At 38.5% G+C, this 26,987-nt stretch overlaps 2 protein-coding genes and 1 non-coding gene across 10 annotated transcripts in view; 2 read left to right on the top strand and 1 right to left on the bottom strand.

Moving 5' to 3' along the window:
- Positions 1-26,987, top strand: part of Syt7 (Synaptotagmin 7) — a 620,424-nt gene that overhangs the window by 163,264 nt on the left and 430,173 nt on the right. The window lies entirely within an intron of this gene.
- LOC122417049 (uncharacterized) overlaps positions 1-26,987 on the bottom strand; it is a 118,687-nt gene that overhangs the window by 13,162 nt on the left and 78,538 nt on the right. The window lies entirely within an intron of this gene.
- Positions 15,832-15,912, top strand: TRNAA-GGC (transfer RNA alanine (anticodon GGC)). Its single transcript has one exon. It is a non-coding gene; the product is annotated as a tRNA-Ala (tRNA).

The raw sequence follows: 26,987 nt of genomic DNA, 5'->3' as shown, positions 1-26,987 counted from the left end.
GGACACATCAGGAACTTGAGAGAAATTTCGTGAATCAAAAAGATTACCATCCTAATTATGTGCAGTTGTAAAATTTATGATATCAATTAGTGGACAAGTATTTTATTTATACTTCGCAATTTTAACATTATTGAATTGTTCTATTATGCGTTAAGAATATTCGTCCAGCTCAGGTTGTTTTATGGAAATCAGTAGAAAATCAGCTACTATAAAAAAATCTCGAAATCTTGCTTTCTAACAAGGAGAATGATGCCAACCCTATTTTTTTTAATGATCAGAACATAGAAAATTGTGTTTAAATGAGAGTTAAGAATACTCTTCCGACCCAAGCACCAGTGAAGTCAGGAGTTACTTTCCGACAGCAGAAGCTTATAAGGAAACCGAAACCTTTCAATTTACAATAATCATAATCATTGGTTGCAACAAAATTTCTCTCGCCGGGGATTGGTGATCATGGGGGCCAAGGGGCCTATGTTTGTAGCGGTTGAAGTACGCGTATACAGTGTGACGTGACATTTTTGCCCCGCCACTCGTACGAATCGTGTCGACCAGTGGACCGGGTTTACGGCCCATATTGACGCCGTTCGACTCGTCGGGTGTTGGTCGGAACGAGACTCATCGTCACGTAATTATAAGTTTTATTTTAAGAATCGCGTATAGTACCTTCGAGCAACAATTTACTAAGTCTAATAACCGTTACCTTTTACCTTCGTGTGCAACGAGAAGAGAGAATTTTGGGTCGTTTAATTTTGAGTTTTAATGAAGTTTCCTTTTGACTATTTCGTTTGTTTTTGAGAGATTTGGTGTTAACGCCACCACATTGGTCCCCGCGAGCATTAGTTATTTGACGATACTTTCCTGCTGTTCGAGCCGATCTCGCTCGCAAGAATCATCCCTCTCACGCCGTCTTCGAGTACCGAAGAACATTCTCGACCTGCGGGCGGTTGAAAGAGCACGCTGGCATAGGCCATTTATTGAACGCCGCCCGTGTCTTTCCCGCCATAGCAACCCAGACGCCCGCAATACCGTGAATTTGGGTATCAAAGTCCGTGTGAACCGGCGCCTCGTCAGGTGGGGTCTGGGGGAGTTTTCTGGAGGCGAGGTGCTGTTCTTGCCTGGTGGCTTATCTTGTGGGCCCACCGCGACATCCGGAGTCGTGAGGGAGGCCTCCCCTCGTCCTTTCAGAGCTGCCCGCCAGATCCTCAAGAGGAGAGACACCCGGATCACGGTCATCTAGTCGAGAGGAGTGTTTCGAGTGAGCGGGAGAGGTGAGAGCAGCAGAAGGGTAATTATTGCGATATTGTGTAAAGAAGCGTAACGGGAATTATCCTCCGTACACGCTCCCTTGTTTTGAGTTTCCCGCGAAAGCGCGAGCAAAGACTCTGTACTCTAGTTCGCGCCTAGCGCGTGAGCGCCGTTGTGCATGGGCCTAGTGGTGGGGAGAACACCGAATCTGGAGGACCGCTCGTACGCACTATCAGTCTTCTTCCGATCACCTCACCGGCGAGTCACCAATACCTCCCGATCATCGAGGTTCCTTTGTCTTTCGGCGTGCGACGAGCTGGTTCCTCGGTAAGCCCTTTCTCTTTCTCCCCGAATGATTAATGGAGTTGAGCATTTTGAGTTTCGGAATTTAGTTCCGGTTTATTTGGCGTTTCGGGGAACATATGTGTCGAAGTTTCGAGCGAGATTGCGGCCGATACTTCCCGTGCTCCCGAATTTTGTAGTTTTGTGGCTCAGCTCCACTAATCGATTCGATATTAATTTGGGTCCATTCAGTATAGTTTATGTTAGCATTTAGTTTCGACCACTGATCAGTGGGGATGGGTGTGTTCACACCTCGAGAAAGGGGAGAAGAACGAGGCAAATAAGCCTAAGAGGCAGTATGACGAGGGACGAGAATGAGACCGGGTCGTCGCCCGACAGTCCCGTCGAATTTTGAAGTAGTTAGTACGACCGCGAAATATATTTATTAAAAGCGTGCGGCCAATCTGCATACGATCGGTACCGTCCATCCGTATAGTAAAGGAATTGTGAAGCTACAACCGTGCCCCAAACAAAACAATAAAGAAGTTAAAGACAAAACGTGAACAGTCTCCATTTTTCCCTTTCACCTCCACGAGCCCTGTCGTTCGGAAGAATAAAAACCACTAACCTGACAAAAATCTATTTATATTACAACATTTATTTGACGTAATCCGGTTGCGCATGAATTAATTAAGTTTGAGTTTTGTAATGTCGAATTTTTGATATCGAATTTTGGTAGTACGCGCCGGAATATTCCACGCAGCTACGTTTCTCTCTCTCCCTGCACGCGTTGAGGCTCTAGCGAGCACGGTCGTTCGCGCGATGTTTTCGCTCTGTCTCTCTCGCACGTATTGTCGCGCGTCGTCTATACGGCGATTTATTCTGTCTTTTGTATTGCGTATTTTTCAGCCGTTCCTTTTGCGTTCGCAGTTATTTCCTTTTCTCTATTTCGTGACGATCGTATCATTTTGTGTCTCTTCATGGCAAATTATCTTACGGCACTCTTCCGTTACCTCTGTTACCGTTTCAAAGATTATCTTGCTATTAGTTTCTGTGATTTATTTTATCGTATAACGCCGCTATCTTCGTATTATTGTACTGATCGTTCGGGAATTTCGGTGTTACCTCGCGCTTAGCCGAAGCCGCTTCGCTATTACCTTCGATTACCTTTCGACGCGAATTATTTAGGGTTACCTAGCATCAATTACCTTGCCTATGTTGCCTATGACGCTCTCGCGAATTACTTTGGGGTTACCTGGTGTCGATTACCTTTTACCTGAATTTACCTAAGACACCGTTCGTTCTGGCGTTGGTTACCTTTTACCTGTTACCTAAGGCATCTGCTCGTCAGATCGCCGATTATCTTTACCTACAATGCCAGAGCGTCGGTCGTCGATTACCTACGACACCCGCGAAATTGCGATGCGATTACCTATTACCTGAATTACCTGATGAATTCGAGTAAGCCACGCGCCGAAACCGCGTTGTCGTCCGATACGTATTGGCCATGCGATTCTAGCGAGCCGTAAATTGAATTTCCTTTTCCACTCTTATTTTATATAGAATCCACTCTCGCGAGGATTCATCTTTTCTTGTACTTTTGTTTATTTGAATAAATTGTGAATCTTTTCTGAATCTTCTGTCTGTGCCGATTATTTGCTTTGCGTTGTGAATTGCTACTTTTCCCCAAGGATCCCCCTCTCTACCTTTTGTATCTCAGATGGGCTGAGTAGTCGGACCGTCCTCGGTCATTCGTTCCCCTCGTGTACTCTAAATTCTAGTTTTGCGTTGCGTTACGATCGCGAGAATCGACGAAAATAAAGTCGATTAATTCGACGGTACTTTGTACCTGGCGCCCAGTTCATTCTCGCAGCCGGTGAGTCATACGAGAAGGAGCGGGTGAGCCGAGAAGGGACTGGATCGTACCCTTGCGGGGAAAATCTACGTTACAACAGATACGTCAAATCCTGAATGTATTAGTAACTTTTGCATAATCTTAAGCCCGTGCAAAGTTTTTTCTCAGAAATTACGACACCGAGCATGCTGATTTTGGACTCATTCGACAGAGAACTTCGTAATTATAGTCTAAGATCCAGGCTGGATTGATCTTCCCTCATCGAATTCCCTGATAGATTATATATTTTATATAATAACATTGATAAATAAACAAAATGTGCAAGGGTTGCTGTTTCATATCCCTGCACAGCTATTTAAATTAAAAAATTATTTAATTTATTTTTTTTTGATAGTTGCTGCTATGCAGTTTCTCCAAAAATACAGCAAGAATCAAGCGTTAAAGATGTAAATAAAATGTCAACGTAAGGTTGCTTACCTTTTTCCATGCAACAATAGAAGGTTGCTAGGTGTAAACAGGTAAGCGTGTTGGGTAATTTACCCTCATCGAGTTTCCTTATATAATTATATATAAAAATGTAGATGATATTATTACGAAAACGATGGTATAGGGTTGCCTTAACAAAAATAGGCAGATTTCAGGGTTGTCGCTATTTTAAGTTGCAATAATTGAGGAAGATAACGTGGTACAACGAAGAAACACTGCCAACGAAGAAACTTAAACCAATGCGAAAGAGAAAGACGCACAATAACAGCTGTGTAAACAAATGAAAAATAAATAAATAAACGTTTTGAGAGCCCATTAACAATTTTTCCGTAATAGGAAAAAATCAATTTATTGAACTATTGAAAATACAAAATGTTGAAATACAAATAACTATTCAGAATCGGATTCGTCAGATGTTGCATTATTGAAGGACAGTTCTGAGAGATTATCATCATTATAATCCCGGTCTGTAGCTTGTAAAATTTCATCAACTTGTAAGGGTGTTGAGTCCCCGAGGAACCCTATTGGTTTTAAATAGCCATCTATATACCATCTGCAAGATTCAGGCCGTAGTTTTACGCAACAAGGTTTCGTGGCATTACGCCACATAGAACTGACAAATATTGTGCGCAAAATTTTTTGTTTTAACGATTTCCAGCATGGAGGAATCATATTTGAATTGAAGCTTTTATTTTTTTTCATAAACTGCTCATTATCTTTTTTGGCTGAATAATTCGTTTGGAAAATGTGAAATCTCGCTTCATTAACACTGGTGCACTGCTTTATGCCGTACATAAGAGCAGTAAACTCTTGAACTACTTCAATTTTTTCGTCAATGAAGATGTCGGCATCATCTGTTAATGACGCAAAAGTTTTTTTGAAGGTCTCGCTTTTTGAAAAAATTTTGAAAGGCCTGACTTTTCCCTTATTGTAGAAAGCAGCAGTGTAATCGCAGCCTGTAAACGCATGGAATGCAGGTAGATTTAGACACAATGAGGATCCCAACTTTGATGCTAATTCTGTGCAATTGATGCAGTTAAGGTCTTTCTTATTTTTAGTTTTGGTTGTTGAACCAGCCAACCAAATTTCAGATTTAGAAACTTTATACATATTGGCTAACAAAATTATTAAAATATCAGTATCTGAAGCTTTAACTAAAATTTTGGAAGTTGGTGGCATTTTGCTAACATGAAACATTATTCGCGTATCCGCTTCTTCATGTTGACATTCATAATCAATTTCTTGAATTTTCACGACACGATTTTCCTTCTTCTGATAAGAGTAGCATTGACTTCCAACAGTTATAAAGATTTTCTTCATTTGTAGTATTAATACCAAACAGTCATTCTCCCAATAATCGGCTAAGAACTGTACCAAAGCCTCCTTAAAACGGAAATTCTTGAGACTTCCCAAAAAATCGGTTGGCCTAGGTTGTAGTGGTCCTGTAATTCTGTATGGAATGTCGAACCCTTGTCGATTTTGTCGTTCAGAATCTTTGATTGAAGGTGTTAAATACCGATCAAATATAATATGTATCTCCGCAGCATTGGTAGAATAAAGTTTTATAAGAATAGTTTCAGCTACTTTATCAAAGGTTCGTGGCAAGGATGATCCAATCAAGTGTAAAAAGTAAAAGCCATCTACTATTTCGACGTCAATTTGTGATGGCTCGACCATTTGAACTTGAGATTTTAATGTCTTGGCCAATGCGGACTTGTCGGTTTTGAACATTTCACCTGTACACGTGAAAAGAGCAGGTGGCATTGGTGATAGTGGAAATGTTAAACAGTGATCAACATTTATTTTTTTTTCGAGGCTAATCGCGAGTAGCCGACCAAAAATGTTTCGTTCCATTTCTAATACAGCTTGTTTATCTTTGTTCACGTGAATTTTAGAGGTGCACTGTACTGCAAAATTGAGCATTTTGTTTCGTGATATCGGTTTCTCAAATCTTCCCATAACGGAATTGCATTCAGAAATAAAAGTTAACTTCTGTCGATGTCCCGATGACTTAATATCAAGCAAGAAATCGGTGATATCTGTAGATGCTGCTTTACCGGTGTAAATGTTAAATAAAACGTTCTTATCGATATTATCATCAAATGGATTGATGGTATTTTTAATTGTTTGAATAATACTGTGAAGACTCATTTTGTCTTTCATTATTCTGCTTTTTTGCAAAGAATGTGATGTATCATCTTTTTGTGACAAACCGAGATTCTCCTTGACAGCAGTTAATATTTTTGTTCTCATACTGTGGCTAAGAGCCCACCTTTAACGCGCAGATATAGAGTCCGCGGTAAGATTATTAACCAATTGATTACTTGCGTCAGCATTAATGGTTTGCTCTAGCGTCAAGTCAACAGGTGATCTAGAAAAATTGGCTCTTGTGCGCCTTATTCCGAATGCGCCTCTTCGAAATTCGTCAACCAGGGGTGAATTTTCTTCATGCAATCTGATTAAGTTACTCAAGTACATGAGGGACCATCTTGCATAATTAGGCTGGTTTAATGCAAAAAATAAATCAGTCATGTTGAAAATTGAGTCCAAGTATAGTTCGAAGTTACTGGTACGGATGCTTCTGGAGAAACGAAGAAATAAGTTGATAAACTCACAATATTGGTAGTAGTACTGAGCCGTTTTTCCATGTTCACCCGCTACAATATGTTTACAGAACTTTTTATAATCGTTAATAATGCGGTCCAATGAATCGGGTAATCCCATCCTCTCACCAACATTACAAACAGTTCGATGAGATGAATTACCGATAACTGATTGTAAGAGTTCATTCAGAATCTCAGGTGAAGTTTGAGCTGTAGATAAATACTGTTCAAGATGCAATGTTTGTAACGCAGCGGCGATCAGCGGGTGTAGCCGCTTACAACGATTAAAGTGCTTGCTGTCTAAAAAGCTGTTCATTGAACCGCCTGCTAATACTTCTGCCTGAACCAGTACGTCAACTAATCCACTGCCATCTATGAATTTTTGCTTTGAAAAATGCTAACTGCATGTGGAACGCATCTAAATTGACGAAAATATTATCAAATGTAGGCTTTTCATTCTCTTGAATTTGCATTGCCATTTTGGCTATAGCCAAATCATATGTCACGATAATCGCATCTTCTCCACACTTTTCAGCTATTTCTTGAGCCATGACAAGTGTTTGATTTACAACAGCGTAAGACGTTGGAGAAGAATTTATTGGAGGCAAGTAGTCAACTTTTTGAATTTCACTATGTTCTGTTAAAATCATGCAGTTGAAACCCAACCACAAAGGAACAGAATCAATTCTTGACAAAGACATTATCCATAACAAATCTTTATCAATAGCTATCTCTGTAGTTTCTTTGCATAGGCCGATTACATGATTAAATGAATCAACAGTAAGCATCTGCATACTAGTCGTTGGTTTTGAGTAATATGATGGGATTCCTCATGAAATTTCATTAAAGCGGCGTCTTTTTCGTGCTGGAGGGCCATATTTTTCTCTCTTGTCATCCAGTGGAAATGTTGAAGAAGTCGCGGTTTCAATTTCATGAGGATTTTTATTTTCTGCATGGGGAAATTGATAGATTATTCCAACTGTATCGTGCATTGTATCTTTTCCTGATGTTGTATCAACAAAGCGATCAAAATTATCAAACGCTACATGAGTGCTGCGTCCATTTACGATGTCGATACCTGCTGGTATTATTTTATTATCTTCGATAGCTGTATAAGTCATTTCCGTCTCCAACTCTTCAGCTAAATTATATCCTATTGTATGTCCATATCTGTTGAGCATCGTTATTACTTGCCGAGAATTTGTTAAGGACTTCATAGCTAATCCGAGGGTTAAATTTTTCGCAGGCTTACATCTACCTTTTGTGACAGCATAAATAAGATCGCTGCAGAATGACGTCACTTTAACAGTGATCTCATTGGATTTGTTAGAAGCATGGGGTCCACCGATGAGGTTGTGTACAAATTCAAATAATTTTGAAGGGATTTCGCATTCTCCATTAATAATATCATCAGGTGTTAAATGACTCGGCAGCGGTTTGCAATCCATAGTCTTTATAAGATTCCTTAAATAAAAAGCTACATCTTCGAATTTATTATCTTCTTTAGTCTCCAAAAATTTGGTGTTATTGGCCATTAAGATACGTCTATGTCAGTTTTGTAAACAATTTTTTTGCATCGTGGTCCAGCAGATGCTTCTATTGTCAGGTGGTCACCAAAACTTTTTATAAGTTTTTTTTCTAAGTACTCGGGTCGGTAATTTGCTGCTTCTTGAGAGGCTGTTTTACCCTCTCCGAACTCAAATAACAAAGCTTGATATCTCGAGAATAATTGAGCAAAGTATACAACTTTATTGTTTTCAATTATTTCTCTGTTAATAAAATTTAGAAGGCTCTCGTAAGCTAGTTTATGCTGCTCTCTACTTTCATGCCAACTTGTCTGTTCACGTTCCTCAGTAAGCCTCTTTTCTGATTGCTGATAAGCAGTGAAACAAATCTTGTGATAGCTAAAAGTTCGATCCTTGAGTTTTGCTATTACCACAGAATCATTTAAACTCTCCGCAATTCTTTTTATTTGCACTATTTTTTCTGGATGAGGAATTATTAGATGATACCTGTGTTTTCCACTTGTCTTTTGCTTGTGAGAGCAAAACAGGCATATCGTACTTTTATTGGAAGTTGATATTCTTGCTGAAAGATTTGAATGTTGATTCCAAAAAATTATCTGCTATTGAACACATCTTAGACGTTGTTGAGCGAAGAGTCTCCGATATTGAATCAGGCCTCTCGCCAATCGAATTAGGCATAGCGAATGTTAATGGCGGTACCTGAAATAAGTAATGTTTTGAGCAAACTTCTTTAGAAATTTTAATTTTCCACCCAGTTCATTTGACAAAAAGTAAAAACTGAAGAAATGAAAAAAGAATTTGTTGGGTAAGGTACAATATGTCGAATAACCAAATTATAGAACGATCGATATTTCGAAATTTTAAAGGTTGTAATATCAGATTGGAGAAAAATAAGTAATTCGAAATTCTTATTTCCGGTCGACTATTTAGCAGATTACGCGATTAATCGAATATTCATTCTTTGAATTCGTATTTACTCGAAAATATATGTTTCGATAGTTTTCATTTCGAATAAAATTTTTACAGGCCACGAATGTCAAAAGTTCACATTTTCGAATTCAAAATGGGAATAAGTTGTTTTATAGATAGACCGGAATATAGAGTAGCAAAAAATCGAAAGTTAATTTATCGAGTCAAAACTTAGATATGCGGAATAGCGATGGCTTTAAAAAGCGAAAGTCAAAATGACCATTTTTGAAATTGGAGATCACCAGTCTGAGTAAGTGAATGAATGAGACGCGTGTATTTTGAGCTCATCTGCATTTCTTTATTTTGATCAGTCGACTTCCTAACGTTTCGCCATTTCGACCGTTCGACTTTTTGGTGTTTCAGTATTTCAACCTCAGTAATATTTAGTCTTTTATTATTACATTTTCGAAATTGTGAATATTCACAGTGTCGCTGATTGTAGTAATTTATGAATCGAAATATTGATAGTCGAATTTTTGGAAAACGAAATTTTAATCGCCGTTCTGTGGGTGATTGTTAACATTCTATTTTCGATGTAAACATGCTTCAAACCTTGAAGTTTTAACTTTATTTATTTTCAACATTCAAAACTCTAGTCGAATTCATCTGTCTCCATTAGGGTGGTCGTTATTTGGGGTCAAAATTTATTTTACGCTTTCTGCTCCCTAAATCGGTTCCTAATACATAAAAAGTAATGCTGTAATTTTTCAGATTTTTAAGACAGTGTTTAACCCTCGACTACGGGGGTTGAAGTTTTACGTTTAAAATACATGGAGTTTTTCTGCGTTTCTGGTCACAGTTTAACTATGGGCCTCAATACTTTGGGAAAATCTTGAAATTTTTAGAAATTACTTTACAAACATGTTACTACATGAAAAAAAATTTTAAAACACAGTTTTACAAACAAGTACACAGTTTTAACTGAGGAACAAAAGAAAAATTCTTCAAAATCTTATATAGAAGGTTTTTGGGGGTGCTCTTTCAGAATCTGGCATTTATTTTACAAAATTAACTCGAAATCTTTATTATTTTTACATTTTAAATTGAAGAGTCACGAATTTTTTACGTTTTTCTTCTTTTAAATCAATTTTTGTTATTGTTGCTGCACTTACGTTATTGCCAGTAAAGGTGTACTTAATGTCGGGCCTTTCCAAAACATTGGTTATGAACTCTTTTTTCCCACTCGGTTTTTTCAAAATGGCGGTTTTTGCAAAACAGCATTATGTAAATTTTCATGATTTTTTTCTCGAAAAGTCTCAACTAAAGGAAAAATTTTATGGAATAAAAAGTATTGAGCATCATCCAAAGAATACGTGTGAATTTTTTCAAAAATTTTCTAACTATTTTTGTATAATTAAAACTTTTTGAAAAAAAAATTATTTTTCAACGCATAATAAATAGGTTCATAATTTTTGAAATTTTTCAAAATTTGTCAAAATTGAAAAATACAAAAATAGTTAGAAATTTTTTCAAAAAACTTACACTTATTCTTTAGATGATTCTGAATACTTTTTGTTCCGTAACATTTCTTTGTTTAGTTAAGACTTTTGAGAAAAAAATCATGAAAATTTACGTCATGTTGTTTTGCAAAAGCAGCTATTTTGCATAAACTGAGTGAGAAAAAAGTGTTTATAACGAGTGTTCTGAAAAGATCAGACATTAAGAACACCTTTGCTGGCGACAATATGGTTATTTGAGTGCAGCAACAATAACAAAAGTCGATTTGAAGGAAAATAAAACGTTAAAAATTCTTAACTTTTCATTTCAAAACGCAAAAATAATAAAGATTTAGAGCTAATTTTACAAAATAAATACCAGATTCCGAAAGAGTACCCTAAAAAACCTCCTATAGCAGATTTTGAAGAATTTTTCTTTTGTTTCTCAGTTAAAACTCTGTACTTGAAATTGCGTGTACAAAATTTTCGTTTTGCGCATTGATAGGTTAGCATAGTGTTGCTATACAACATTTTGAGGGCAGGAGTTTTGGAAATTTTTTCCGTGTAGCAACATGCTTGTAAAGTAATTTCTGATCATTTCAAGATTTTCTAAACGTATTGAGGCCCACAGTAAAATCGTGACCATGAACGCAAAAAAATTCCATGTATATCAAACAGACAATTTCAACCCCCGTGATCGGGGATTAAATATTGTTTTAAAAATCTGAAAAAATTACAGTATTACTTTTTATGTATTTCGAACCGATTTAGGGGGCGGAAAGGGTAAAATAAATTTTGACCCCAAATAACGACCAGCCTAGTCTCCATATTATCATTCAAAATTTATAAACGCGCGATTTTAGCTGTTCGAAATTTGAGTTATTCTAACACTTTATCCCCACCTAATTTGTTGATGAATTTGAGTAAAAAAAAATACAAGTAAAATGCACGGTAATTACGTTAATTACAAATATTTCAATACTTCAGTCAAATCCGTAGAAAATGAATGTATTTCATCGGCATTCTGCTCTTCTCTCTCGTTATTTATCCCGCCAGAGTGTTCACTAGACTCCAGACACCTTTGATGATCCTCGGCTGCAAAAGTTCTTGGATTCACCTAATATCAATTCAATATTATCGAAAAAATAACAAAGTTTAGAAAAATGTTCGAAAATGAACACTGTTCATATACTTACAAAATCGTCGAGCGAAGAACATGCTAATTCTCCACGGAAAATACCAGAGAGTTCCTATGCACACAAAAAATACAACAGCTTCAGATATTGAATAAGTTTAGGATAATAACCAATAAAAAAAATCTGTACGAATTTGTATTTTGTAGTAAAAAAAAAATTCTGAAATATTCTTGCAAAAACGTACAAAACCTCCAGATTTCACCGTTAAACCTTATTTTCATAATTAGAGACAAAATTATACTTACTTCATAATTTTTCATGAATGTTAAGTATTCTTCTTGATATTTTTGGCTCAATGCTGTTACTTTTTTGTAACACGTCGTATGATAACCCAAAGACTCAACAGACTCTTTGGTTAATCGAACATCGTGATATTTGAAAGCTTTTTCTTTTCGGAACAATAATTTTGAATAACAGTTTTTGAATGTTTGGTTGTCGAAATCAAGTATTCTATTATCACTCACATCACATAAAAAACACTTCTTCATCGTTTTATCATAAGTCTGAAGCAAAATACTCAATTAGGGATGATTTGCTTACCGCAAAACAGATGCTATTTAAAATCGCGACAACCCTGAAGTTTGTTTACTGTTGCTATGGCAACCCTATATCACAGGGTTGAAATTAAAATTATCTACATTTTTATATATAATTATATAAGGAAACTCGATGAGGGTAAATTACTCAACACGCTTACCTGTTTACACCTAGCAACCTTCTATTGTTGCATGGAAAAAGGTAAGCAACCTTACGTTGACATTTTATTTACATCTTTAACGCTTGATTCTTGCTGTATTTTTGGAGAAACTGCATAACAGTAGCTATCGAAAAAAATTCAATCAAATAATTTTTTAATAAAAATAGCTGTGCAGGGATATGGGGTGGCAACCCTTGCACTTTTGGTTTATTTATCCATTGTGTTGTATAAAATATAAATTTCATTTGGAAACTCGATGAGGGATGGTTCAATAAGCTGGGATCTTGTACTATTAGCTGAAAGTTCAATTTTCAAAGCCGTACATAACTCATGAGTTTCGTAATATAAGAAAATCACATGCCAATTTTACCCCCACCACCGCGAATCGTTTTATTCAGAGAAAGTATAGTCTCAGCGAGAGTCTCGGGCCAGCAGACGACAGGGCTGTCAATGTACTTGTCCCGAGACTCTACCGAGTCTCTTGATAAGGACAATAGAACCCATGCATATGATAAAGTATTTATTGAACTAATAATTTAATTGATTAATAGAATATAAAACTTTGACACTTAGAAAAAAATAATGCTTAATAAGAAAAATTCAAAATGCGCACACTTGACCCGCTTTGCGGGTACCAGTGCGCATTTGTTTGGGTAAGTGTGCGCATTTGGGGAAAGTGTGCGCATTGTTTTTAAATAGTTATAAACTTCTTAATAACGAATTATCTTGAAGACTAGATAAATAAACAATGAGAGATCGACTTATAGATATAAAATCTTATAAATTCACATGACAAAATTGAACTTGAAAGAAGTTTTAGAACTTTAAAATTAGTTGATAATTTTATGAAAAATTTTTGTGACAGCGATCACATTCAAAACTACCTCCTTCATAATAGGTACATTGTTCATGCCACCAATCCATGCATTTGATGCATTGTATCCATTCCTTAGTAGGAGGTTCTGTATATTGCTCCTGACAAAGTGGGCAAAAAATTTTTTTTGAGTTAGAGTTGGAAACCTCCGGTTTTTCTCCCAACTTTCTTTTTGTTGGTACATTTTTTTTGTTTTTACAGCTTAAAGGCTCAGACTTGCTCAATGCTGGCTTACGATTTTTCTTGTTAGGTTTTTTTTATCCTCTTCGAGTCTTTTTTTTTCTTCCAATTGTTGTTTATAAGGACTAGCAGTAATAATTTGAGATTTCATAGCAACTCGATTTGTACGACATCTTTTCTCTTTCATCTTTGGAAATGGCGAGATTGTTGAGATTGAAACATAGTGATACCGATTTTCTTTGTTTGAGCTTTCGTTTGTCGACTCTTTAGCGATTGATGATGATGGAGCTTTTATAGAAAGTTGCTCATCAATAGAATTTGTGATCATAGGAGTAGTAGGATCATACTCAGCAAGAGATTCTTCAACCTGTTCAAATTCACTGTTTTCAACAATAGACAACGCTTCCATCCTTGCTACTGATTGGTTATTATCTGCTTTAGCTGCTTCCATTGAAACAGTAACACTTTTTTGATCTTCAGGAACCATCTGATCTGTGACTGATGATGAAGCGAAGTCTGCCTCGCTAAACAAATCATTGTCAAAAGAGTATATTCCACTTACTTTAAAGCCAGATTCCGCGTTTGCTACAGTAGCAACATTTTTGTAAGCTTCATTGAATAGTTTAGCGACATGATATTGTGTAATAGCTTTAACAGGGAACTCTGACATAAATTTTTTACACGCAACCGAGTATTTAGCTTTAAGAGGACTGAAAAAAGATCCGTCCAATGGCTGGAGTTTGTGACTTCCATGTGGTGGCAAAGTCAACATAACAATGTTCTGCTCACGAGAATAATTCACTGCCTCTAAACTGATATCAGAGAAGTGGTTGTCAAGAACTAGCAGTACAGGATCTTCGGGTGTAGTGTGGACAAAGGATTTGAAATGTTTCAACCAGGTGACAAACAGCTCTGTGTTAACAAAACCACTATCAGAAACCGTACAGATGCTTTGAGAAGGAGCATCATTCAATAAATCATCACGAGTTCTCTTTCGAGGAAAAATAAATGCAGGTGGAACGTAATGACCAGCAGCACTCATACAGCAGATAGCTGTTACTGTAATTTCTCGTTCCGCAGAAACAATTTTACCCACCACTTTTTTTCCTTTAGTTGTTACAACTCTAGGTGTTTTCTTTGGAACAGTGCTCATTCCCGTTTCATCAACATTGTAAATGCGGTTAGACTTGAACCTATATCTCTGATATATCTCATTTAAGTTCTTGTAAAAACGATCAACTTGAACTTTATTGAATCCAATCGCTCGAGCTAAACTAGTCGCTGTAGATTGACGAAGAGTCAAATCTGGATGGCGTTTCAAAAAGCTTTCGATCCAGTCTCGTCCTGCCATTTTGCAACTTGAATCAAAGCGGTTTTCAATCTTGTTAGCTTCAGCATATTCGTAAGCTAGACATCGTAAGTCGGTTATGGTTAATCCAAAATATCGTTCATCCATTTTTTTGCAATGATCTACAAACTCTACATCTTGTTCAGGGTCAAAAGTTGACTTCCATCTACCCAGTGATGAAGCAGTTGTATTGAGCTTAAGTCTTTTTTGAAGACAAGACTCACTGATGCCGATCGCACTCGCAGCAGCTCTTTTACTTTTACCCTTAGCTAAAAGTTCTTTTGCTTGAGAAATTTGAAAATTCCGTGACAGGAGTCCGATCAGGTTGTTTTCGACGATAGTTGCGTGGCATTACGATTAAAAACTAAAATAAAAAAAAATCTTTTATCAATTTTTTACATCTTCATTGCTTTCTCATATAAAACAACGGGGCCAAGTGTGCGAACGTGCACAGTTACCCGCGCACACTTGCCCCACACAGACATTTTTAATAGATATTTATATAACTGTATCCATATAAAACATAACCTTAATTTATACACAGAATAGCCAACTTGAATACATCACTAACATAAAAAAAATTGATTTACCTTGGTGATGATATTCAGTTCGATGTGACAACCTTTGTCAAGATGACAAAAATTATAGTTGAAGCGTCGAATTCTTTTCAGCGTTATTTAGAAATAAATGGATGACGCGATGTCGCAATCTTGTAGATGAATTAAATCCTTGTTATTGTACGTTTTAGTCCCCTACGGATATTACGAATTTCTCCTTTGCTCTTTGTAGATAAACAGGGTGCGCACACTTACCCGCTGCGCACGGTTACCCCTAACGACTCTAAGTACGGAATAACATAAAAAAGATCTATGTATTATGTTTTTGAAAAATTTTATTTACTTTTATCCATATGGAACATAGTAACAGCCATTAGACATCACGTGCATATTCATCGGAAATTCTGAATGCAAACTTCTTAACTTAATGAAGTTCCACTTGTTCGTTTCCTTTATTTCAAACGCACTGTAATGTTTATTGAAACTTTTAGTATCGTATTCCTTATAAATGAAATATACATTGTAACGTTGTGGAATACAACGTTACGAGGACGATTCGAATTAAGTGTGGTAGGCGGCCTGGATAGCTCAGTTGGGAGAGCACTCGACCGGCAATCGAGAGGTCCCGGGTTCGAACCCCGGTTCAGTCCCTGCCGCATTTTTTCGGATCGTTTCTCCTATCCCGATTTTTCCACCATCACAACATTCTGCGCTTCATCGATAACTATAAAAGATATCTTACCAAAAATAATACTGTGATCGATGACATTTATCGCTAAAATCATGTCTTTATGATAAGTAATACCATTAAATTTGATCCAAGATTCAAACAAATAATCATATTCAAAGTTTGGTGGGATATAATCTTTGAACGAGCTGTATTCGAATATTTCCTGTATTTTCTTTTCTGATTTTGGTCCACAAATTAATCGAGTAAAAAATTCACGTATGAAAGTTTTTCCCTTGTATCATGTCGAGTATAAGTAGTATTAGTCCCATGGGAAATTTGTGAAGCTTCATTTTATGAATTAATCCTTTATTTCATATCGAGTCGAAGGCCTTTTCCAAATCTATTAAGACTGCTCCAATTATTTGGTTATTGTGTAGATACTTATTGACATCGGAGGGAAATTTATTTAATGCATGAGTTGTGGAGTGGTTCGCTTTAAAGCCAAATTCGATCTCCGGGACTATGTTATGGTTAATGGAATGCTCGGTCAGCATGAATTTAATCAGTTTTTCAAACACTTTACTAATATTGATTGTGAGGCTAATAGGATGATAACTTTTCGCATCTTCTGGATTTTTCCCGTTCTTGAGAATGGGTAGCACCTTTGCTGTTTTCCATTTGTTCCGGTAGTAGAAATTGTTAAGCGCGTTATTGAAAATGGTGGTGTGATTGATAATCGTCTATCTCGGCAGATTTTTTATTGCTATGGCGGGTATGTTGTCGAGTCCAGTAGATGTTTTGTTTTTGAGTTTTTGATTATGCATTCAACTTCCAAGTAGCTAAAGAGCTGTTTCAGTGTTCCTTCATGTTGTGGCGGGATGTGGGTTGGATTCCCTGGAGAGAACGTGGTGAAAGTTTGCCTGGATCTTCTCAGTTGCTTTTTTCATTCTGCAATTTCCCTGAATGATCTTTTCACCGTATCTCGGATGGCTGTGTTGTCGTTGGTGTATCTCGGTGAGTTGATCGACTTGAGATATTTCCCGATAATTTCGAATTTATCCATAGCTTCACTGGCTGAGATTTCATTATTGTTTCGATTAACAAGGTGTGGGAAGTCTCGAAGAATGTTGTTGCCGAAGTCAGTATTGTCGTTGGTAATTCTGTAATGTAATCATGTAATCTGTAATGTAATTCTAAAATGTAATCAAGAGAATTATTAGTTCTACGTCTTCGGAAATGTGTGGAGGTTAATGGCCATCACTTTGAACATTTGTTAAAATAAATTTTCTGCAAAAAAACATGAATTTCATTATTCAGATAATCCTATTGTCAATACCATCACGATTTCCCGTCTTTACATAGGTATCATAGGTAATGGAAAGAATGTAGTGAAATAACTTGTTAACTATTAGGTTTAGGGATAATGTAGGTCTATACTTTTTTACTCAGAATTCGATACTCCACCATATTTTGATATAAAAAATATACCATTCCGCTTAAAAAAACAAAGTTGACCTTCAAATCTCCGAAACGTCTCAACCTATCAAAACAACATGTGAACCACATAATGTGCCTCTCAAAACCGTGCAACTTATGTCGAAACATTTTTTTCATATAACGCTTATTTTAGGAATTATTCGAAGTGGTCATGTTAAATGATTCACCCTGTATAATTGATTTTGTTTCTTGTCGAGAGATCCCTTGTAGCGAGGCGTTGGTGTCGATGGTGAAGGTGATAGCGTTGTGGTCACTGCCGTACGGTGCGGTGTTTAATTTGCTGTTGATCTTGTCCAGTATGTCAATTCGACAGTCTATAACGCCATGGTCGAGATAAGAACCTATTCTTGGAAACGTTGGGCTGCAAGGTGGATACCAGCTGGCTTTGTACTCGATACTGTGTTCGGTTAACCATTGAATGATGTGGCGTCCTCTGTTATTTGTCACGGAGTCCCCCCATTCAGTGTTATGAACGTTGAAATCCCCCGCGATATTATAAAAAACGTTGTTGTCGTTTAGTTTGAGGCCTTTTAGTTTGAGGCTCCAGTTCTTGGACAAAGAGGACAGTAGCGTTTTGCGTCGCATACAAGCTGAAAATGATGAGCCATTTTCTCAAAATACAAGCAAAGATCTATACACCTCAATTGTGGCATAAAAACTACAAATAACCAAGGGTTGAATTAACAAAATAAATTTTGACCAAACGAATTTTGTTGGATCAACAAAATTCCGTTTTCAGTGCACAGAACTGTTAGTATGATGTTAGAAACTTCAATTGAATTTTTTTGAGTTTTCTGATTTATTTCTTGTGTCATCATTATTTTTAAGCATTCCCATATTTTTCTTCCTGTTCACTTCGTCTCTGCCCTCTCCGATCCTTGTTTTCACTCCATCAGTTTGCAGCGGATCGATACATATTATTAATCGTTGTTTAAAATGTGTCCTATGATTTTCTACTACTTCTTCATGCTCATTGTGATAACATGATCCAACAGGTTTCTAACCAAGATCTTCCATTGCACATTCTGTACATCAGATTTTTGAAAAAAAACTCTGGTCTAACAAGTATAAGTGTAATTATTCTTTTTTTACTTGGTCTATCGAGTGATAAATTGGGAAAATTGTTCCAAAAAGTCTTTGAAGGCTGCTTTTGCTGATGATATGAAAAGTCGTATCTTCGGAATGCAGAAGGCAAACACATCTTTTAACGACAGAACTTATGAAATAACATGTATGTCGAGTATTCCCACTTTGCAAACTGCAAATGTGGAACTATTAGTGAAAAGATTCATTACAATAAGTCTACAGTTGCTCAGTTTTGGATGCCATCAAATATAATGCCTGACAACATCCATGGAAACATATAGAACTTCTGAATGTAATGTGCGCTATGTCATTTCAATGTAAGATCATGACTTTTGACAAATTTTCACTATAATACTATAGATTTGGATCATTGGAATACAGTAAAAATTTGCAAACTATAAAAATTATATACCATACCATTCATTTTACTTTTTGACTCTAACTGTAACATATAAAAGTAAAAAAGGCACGCCAAGTATTAGAAGGTCGTGATCGTAGTTTTAAATGATTTTCTATATTTGTATTGTCAATAAAAAAATTAGAAAAAATTTTTAACTATGAAAAAATATGAGATCTATTGTAACATATACAGTGAATAAATTACGTTTCCTGAAGAATTCAGAATTTTGGAAATAAAAAAAAATGAGACCATTTTCTAACGTAGCCAAGTAACGTGAATGAATTAAGGTTCCTGTTTCGTGTACACTTTTAGCCCTAATCACTCACTTCTACAGGAAAATTTTCCAGCAAGCGTCATAGAGCAACAAAGGCTTCTAGAATGATTCTGCAATTATTAAGAAATTATCATCTGCTTTTATGCTAGCTCAGGTTATAAACTTAAAAAATTTTTCACAATATGATACAAGAACCTTTTATAAAGAAAAGCGCAAATATGTGTACAAGTGCATGCGTTGTATCTATGCGATGTACTGCACAAATTCATTGTCAAAATTACACACAAACTTGGCGTAATTCATTCACCGTATATGTTCCAATAGATCTCATATTTTTTCATAGTTAATAATTTTTTCATATTTTTTTATTGACAATGCAAAAATAGAAAATCATTTTTAAAACTATGGTCGCGACCTTTTAATACTTTATAATTTTTACTTATATATTATTCTACATTATTATAATGATTTATTTTAGCACAGCCCTTTTATATTATAATTATAGGATGTAAACCTGATTCACACCAAATCAGAAATGATATCCAGCATTTCAGAGAGATCTTGTGACTCGTTACCGGTACAAGTTTCAGTTGCTGCCGAATCAACTGTTGGTGAAGAAGCGTACATGAGACTCGATTTGAACCTAGCAAGCATTTTTGCTGATGGTTGTGACGTGGTAATTCTGCACACGTCACAAAATAAGTAAAATTGGCACGACACGGGACAGGAGCGTCTTTCGTCATCGACGAATGTCTCTCGAGCAAATCCAGAAGGACCAAATGCTAGCGTAATTATCGAGAACTAATTTTATTTTGAATTATTTTTAAATTATGCGGTACGAGCGAACGGCGGTTTCCATCCGAACATCATCGAAAATCCAGCATCGCAAAGAAATTCATCAGTCGGAAGATTCAAAAAGATTCAAAAGATTCAAGATCAACGAGAACTTCATGCCTCCACCCTAGCTGTCGAACTCAAGATGCGTCTCTCAGCATCTAGAGGATCTCCGTGCTTCGTCCCGAAATTTCCAATAACATGGAATATATCATCGAAATAGCTGCTCAACGAAACAAGGCAAAGTCGCTTAGCGTAACGTCGAAATTATTGCTAGCGAGTCGTCAAATTCAAAATACATCGTTGAGGTCAGGTCAGCGAGAGAAGGCTCTCGAACATTCTAGAGACAGTTGAGATTCTCGCGAGTAGGCTAAGGGTGGGGGATAAGAACCTCGGTTCGCGTACATATTCTCGGTACAATTATCGAGGACTCGATTTTTGGACAGCAATGACGGAAGACGTCTTTTCTCGTACCGTTGCCGTACCCGATCAAGAATTCGACGCCCCGAATTGTCGATGGAGAGAGTCCGTGGTCGTTGTCCGGATCTCGTCCTTCTGGAACCGTAGCGGTGAGCCGTCGTTTCGCTCTTATTTCGTATCGTTTCGTTTGTTATTTCGTTAAACTCGCGAGTAATATTTGGAGAAAATTTTAAGAGTTACAATAGCGATATTGTTTCGAGGTATGCACGCGTTTGGGAAATTCTGGTTACATCTTGTCGTGCGATTTTGATCTTTCGCAATTAGTCATTGTAATTTATTGGTTTGAATTGCCGAGAGGAATTCTATTTTATATTTTGTGTTCAATCTCGAGATCCATAGTTTGACTGTTGTCCATTAAGTTGACTGTTGTGCTATATTTCGTTTTGATCGTGTCGATCATGAATTGTTGAAATGTTACGTATCGACTCATTGAGTTCTCGTCATGAATTTTATGTCATTTAGAACCGAGATCTTGAAATGAAATTTTCCGGAAACTTTTTCTTTTATTGTAAATTTTTGATATTAATAAATGTAATTCCGGATATCGTTGGTTTCGAAGTGATTAGTTTATCGAAAGCATCGTGACCTTCCCCCTCTACCAAATTGATCTGTAATTACAGCTACGACCGGAAATTAAAGAACTCATTTTCAATAATTTCCAATAAAATTTGTTCACGAGATTTCGTGAACTGGCGCCCAGAAATTGTCGAAAGTGGGTATTTGTGCGATGAATGGAAAAAGTCGTTACATGGTTTATAAGACTTGTAACAAGTTTGGTAGCATTGGAAATGAATTCGAATTCTTAAAAGAGATTGCAGCATCGGCGTTCTCAGTTTATTGCAAACGCGCGTTTTAATTAGAGTTAACGCCGAGAAAGCTCGTTCCACTACGGCGTTGCTTGTAGGAATTGTCAAAAATGTTAAAACTGCATCTGCCAGTTCTCGTGTCACGTCCCGGGTTTAGTTATCATTAAAGGCGAGACTTGACGACGATTCCTCTCAACTTTAAAATATTTCTTTTATTAAAACTGATAGGACGTTCTTGATTCGGTCAGTACGCGATGCCTTGTGCCTTAGCAACCGCTTGGAATCCGCCGATTCGGCATCGCCTGATCGCAACCTTCAAGATGGCTGCTCGTGGATACCCTTAGTAACGACTAAAGTCATAAATTAGAGACTAAAGTGGTGAGATGCACTGAAAACCCCGTCATGACGATCGCTTTTGAGCTCTTGTCGCCGTGGCGAGGATTTTTGTACATTAGTTCCGTTTGCTCGCTCTAGACTCTCGGTCGTCCCTCGGGATAACTCCGTAATCCAGCTAACTCGCGGCGGGGTAGTAAATTCCTGACTTCGATCAGGTTAACCGCATAGAGATTATAAGTCTGGGTTCCGTCAACAAACGCGTAGTGAACAACACATTACCCCTTGCCTCACGGACGGTTTCTTACCGAGTCTTGCAGACATTTGAGTGCACCACTTAATTAAGTTTTTCTCTCAATTTGTTATTCTTCCTAAAACCAAGTTAATTCTGTGCGTGTGTGTGAACCGCGCGTCAAATGAAGGCGCGGTTATTATGTGCGGAGCGGAACGGGAGAATTGTTCCCGTTCGTGTGAGAGAGTAAGTTGGAGTAAATGTTAATTCACGGTTGTTTCCGTCTTCAAAATCGTATGTCGATTCATTCAAATTGTAAACCTTTTTGTATCTTTTCTTTTCGCATACTTTTCACATATATTTCTGTTCTCGTCGAACCTTCTGTTTCCATACCTTGTCAATAAATTTTATTTCCCGGTTAATAATTATTTGAGCGACCCAATCTCCTGCTTCAGGGCCCGTACGGGACCATATAGGCACTCCTTCGTTATTTCTTAAATTATTTCGATTACTTAATCACTTTAATATTGCAATATTTCGGTTATTCCCATAATTATCCAATTATTTCAATTTCATTTAGACGAAACCAAATATCTACTAAATATTTCACATTTCAAAAATCCTACACTTTGTGTAGGTTGGTGGCAGCGAAGACTAAATAAATTTCCCGATGACGTTCGTCCCTTCTGGATATAACACTCGAAATACGAACCGACCACAAGCGTCCGAATACTTCCACACTTCCGGCCAGAGAACCATTATATTGGTGGGTATATGTCCTCGGAAATGAGCCTTCCAATCAACGAACTCTAATTTTTGCCACTGGATTTTGTATATAGACATCGACTTTCGGATCAAAAATTTCTTTCAAACGGAGGTTTTCAAATTTAGTTGATACTTGAGCGATACAATTGGTCGGGCTTAAAAGTTTAATTTTTTGAATTCTTTCGAAATTTGCGGCATTCTGTGCGCCATTTCTTGAACCAGTTTTTTAAAGAAATGAAAACATCGTTATTTGATTTGAATTTTATTGTCCAATAATATATCAAAACGATCAACTTCTATTGAAAATTCAGCCCTCAAATCGACTTCGACCACGGGCAAGAACGCTAAATCATTATCAACAGCATTGATAACTTGTTTTATCAAGGAGTTATCGTGAGCGGCTCACAAAAATACCGGCTTCAGGATACGTTTTGCCAATGACAGGATAACCAGGGACATTTCATGATATAAACTCCCGGCATCGACTTTGTCACTTTGGAACAAGCAATTTAAGTACTGAATTTCTGAAAGGATTGGCTTGAGAAACAAAAAATGTAATCTGTTGCTGTCATCGATCAGCATATCGCGGATAAGTCGTGCGGAATAGCATCGCTCTACGTCGCAAGCGATTTGGAAGTGGCCTTTTAATTCGACCCATTACTCCAATAATCGTTTCACGATATCGTGAAATGCAAGCCATCCGTCCGTCCGTGACAGTTAGAACATTTGTCAAAATTTTTGCATATCTTGACCCATATTTAGGGGAGACCGGGGTAAAACGGGATACCTAAAGAAATATTGAACTTTTCAGAAGTTTGGGAAGCTTTGTCTATTTTTTACTCCCAAAAACTAAGAACTGTACTGGAATTCTGTTCATTAAAAAAAAAATCCGAGGCAAAACGGGGTACCCCTCAAAAACTCATGAAATTTTTTTTTACTATGATTTTAATTAAATGTACCGTTGGTGCATTTTACATCCGTAACCTAGTGCTTCCGACTTACCGCTGTAAGCGTTGAAAGTGTTCTCGGCGCTTACATCGCTTAAACGTAAGTCGAGCGCACGCTGTGAGCGCTCTCAGCGCTTACAACGCTCTAACGTACGTCGAACGCACCCTCTGAAATTCAATTCAAAATTAATTATATACATAATAACGAAAATTGCCAATGTTTATTTTGTAAAAATTTGTATTCTTTATCCATTGAATCATGGATTCGGTGCCAAAATTGTGCAGAGTGGGCACATGATTCATGTGCAGGTGTAACACATGATGGTCCGCAAACATATATCTGCGATTACTGTCGTAGACAGTAATCTGCGAGGCAGATTTACAAATACTTTTTGTGTATCTGTGCAAAAACATTTTCACTTTAAAAGTGATGTAAAAAAAGAGAATTTGAAATAAACTAATTTTTTGAAAAAAAAAATCAAAATCCAAAAAAAAACAAGATATTTTGGAAAAAATATGTTTCATGTTCTTTTCGGACTAGGATAAAAATTTAAAAAAAAAGACAAAAAAATTTCTCTCATTTTTCGGGTATCCCGTTTTGCCCCGGAATCCCGTTTTGACCCGGCCTCCCCTACTAAATCAAACGTTTTTTTTTTATAATTTATTCTGCGCAGTGAGCTGACACTGAACCAATTAAAAATTTCCCGTGCTAAAAAATCGAGTGAGGTAGGAGGCTCAGGTTTGAGCAAAGTATATACGGAATGATTACGCCCACATAAATTTTTCACTCCGTCCGTGCCTATCGTAGTGAAATTCTTCAACGGTATCCCAAATTCTTGAATATATTTTTTTATACTGTGATATAAATCATCAGCCGTTGCCCGCTCAACTTTCAGTATCCCCAAAAAATTGGTGACCATCCAGCCTTCTGTGATGTCAAAAAATTTAATGCACATGCACAAATATTTTGTTATCAAAACGTTAGTGCTTTTGTCGATCATTATTGAATAACCTCTATCACCTACGGATTTAATTAATCATCCAGGAGAGAAGGCGCAATCTCGAACTTTATAATGTTCGAGCATTTTGTCCGGTGTCCCCTTCTAAAAAGTTGGTGAGTAACGTCCGAAGTTGGTCACCAACGAGGGGCATTGTTGTCACTTTATTCGTACTGTGATTGGTCGCTGGGGCTTTCAAATTCGGAGTCTTGCTGTCAGTTTCACAGTTGTTTACATTAATTTGGCAGTGGTGTATATGCGAGTGGTTATAAGCTTTCTTTAGGCGCAGCAGCGCTAATAAACCCCTATACGCGCGCTTCAGCGCGCGCTAATACCCTTGTAGACGTAAATTTTCCAAGCTGCTCCTTATTCCCACGGTTGACAACAATAGGATATTTTAAACCATGTAAAAAAATATATAAAAGTGCATGTTTATGATAGATTTCGTAAAAAGTAAACGAGAAACGTTTAGAGAAACAGAGCTCGCTGGCCACGTATGAGGGCCGGAGACAACTTTTCGGGGTTCATCTTTGCGACGTTCCACCTGACAGGGCCCTGATGTTGTCGGTCCCGGACTGGAGCTACATCACGTATACAAAACGTGATGTACTGGTGATCGCTGGCTGTATAGTCCTCGATCACCCTCCAGTCCCCGACACGCGATGTCAGGTTTTCCGTCGCTAGGGAGACATCAGGGATCGTCTCCCTGAACCCTGGCCTTCGGAAGGTGGACATCGCTTCGGAAGGTGGACGTCGAGCCGGTGTTAAGGACCACCAGCCCGAGCCTGGACGCCGTGTCCAGGATTCGTCCACCCCGAGAGTCTTGCCAGGGTTCCCCCCACTCCAACGCCTTGGCGTTGAAGTCTCTGGCTACTACCAGCTCGCCCCCCATCGTCCGGGCTGCGTCCTCCAGGCCGTCGAGTTTGGTCTGGAAATCCGCGATCGGCTCATTCGGGGTGAAATAGCAGCTGACGTAAGTAACATCGCCGCTCCTCACCCAAACGAAGCCGGAGCCCGAACCATGGTCGACGACTTGGAGACGTCGTCGATCCGGGACCCATATAGCCGCCATGCCGAGGGTGTCCGAGTACCATTCTGGGCCTTCTCTGTCCCGATACTGCTCACTGATGAGTATAATATCAGCAGCTTTCTCGAGACAAATCTGCGCCAGGAGGTTATGGGTTACCCTGCTCCGGTGGAGGTTCCCCTGGAAGATTACCGCCATCATTACTTGGCCTTTGCGAGGGCCTTACGGAATACTCCGCATCGGCCCGACCCCGCAATGTGACGACAGACATCAGGGTCGTCTTCAACCTCGGCGCAGAGGAAGCACTTCGGGCTCTCCTTATAGCCCGATGCTGCGTGATCCTCTGCGCCACACCGGTAGCAGGCCTTGCTGCGGTCCATGCCAGAACACCAACGACCGTGGTGGCCGCGTAGCCGAGACACTTGAAGCATCTCGGTACGTTCACCCGTCATCAGATCTTGCAGCTGACCCACTCGATTCTCACGCGAGCGGACCGCAATAGTACCTTGGCGCTTTCTTCATCAACGGCTACTATTGCGGTCACTTGTTCGCGCGTGTTTGGTCGGGTCAAGTTGATCTGCAGGCTCCCAGTATGCTCCGGCAGGATCTTCCGCACCGCTACCTCGACCTCCTCCTTCGTGGTGCAACAGTCCAGGTCATCAATCTTCAGTTTCGTTCTGGGAACTAGCTCCCTGGCGCTGCTAGTACCGACCGCCGAATTTCTGACGGCTTCGAAGAAGGAGGTCCTGGCCTCCGCCGTCGTTTTCTCCAGCTCGACCAGGACGTCTCCTGCAACCGTACACCGGATCTCCCTTATGCCGACCCCACATGTCTCAGGCTCAATCGATTTACGAATTGAGCCCAGGACGTCCTTATAGGACTTTCCCGGGGCCGGCCTAAGCAAGATAGCGTCCGGTTTTGGTCAAGCCGCTTTTCTCCTTTGTTTTGGGCCTTCTGAAGGTGTTGTGGCCTGCAGTGTTTGGGCTGCCCCTGCGTCCTTCTTCGGGCCCTTTTCCACAGCCTCTTCCTCCGTCTTTTTTACGTTAGTCCAGGCTCCGTCATCTTCGTCGGCTTCGTTTGTCTTGGGGGAGCCGCCTCCCCATTTTTTCTTTAGGGCTTGTGGTGTGACCACGACTGGCGGGCTGGCTGCCAATATTTTCTGCCCCCCCCCCCCCCCTTGACATCGATGCGGTTTGCGTGGGCGCGATCGGTTCAGGAATAGGCTCCGAGCTCGTTCCTTCCCGCTCTAGTTGTTCCGGGCTGTCCAGCAGACTTTTTATTTTCTGCAGAGGACGCCGGGACTCTTCCAACTCTTCGAGTTGTTCCATTAGAGCGGGAAGGCCGTCCTTGACGGTCCGGTTGACGTTGGGCTGCTTTTTGATTG

This window comes from Venturia canescens, chromosome 10 (genome assembly GCF_019457755.1).
Source record: "Venturia canescens isolate UGA chromosome 10, ASM1945775v1, whole genome shotgun sequence".
In the NCBI taxonomy this organism is placed as follows: Eukaryota; Metazoa; Arthropoda; class Insecta; order Hymenoptera; family Ichneumonidae; genus Venturia; species Venturia canescens.
The sequence above is the reverse complement of the archived record's forward strand: the minus strand, read 5'-3'. Positions and strand labels throughout refer to the sequence as shown.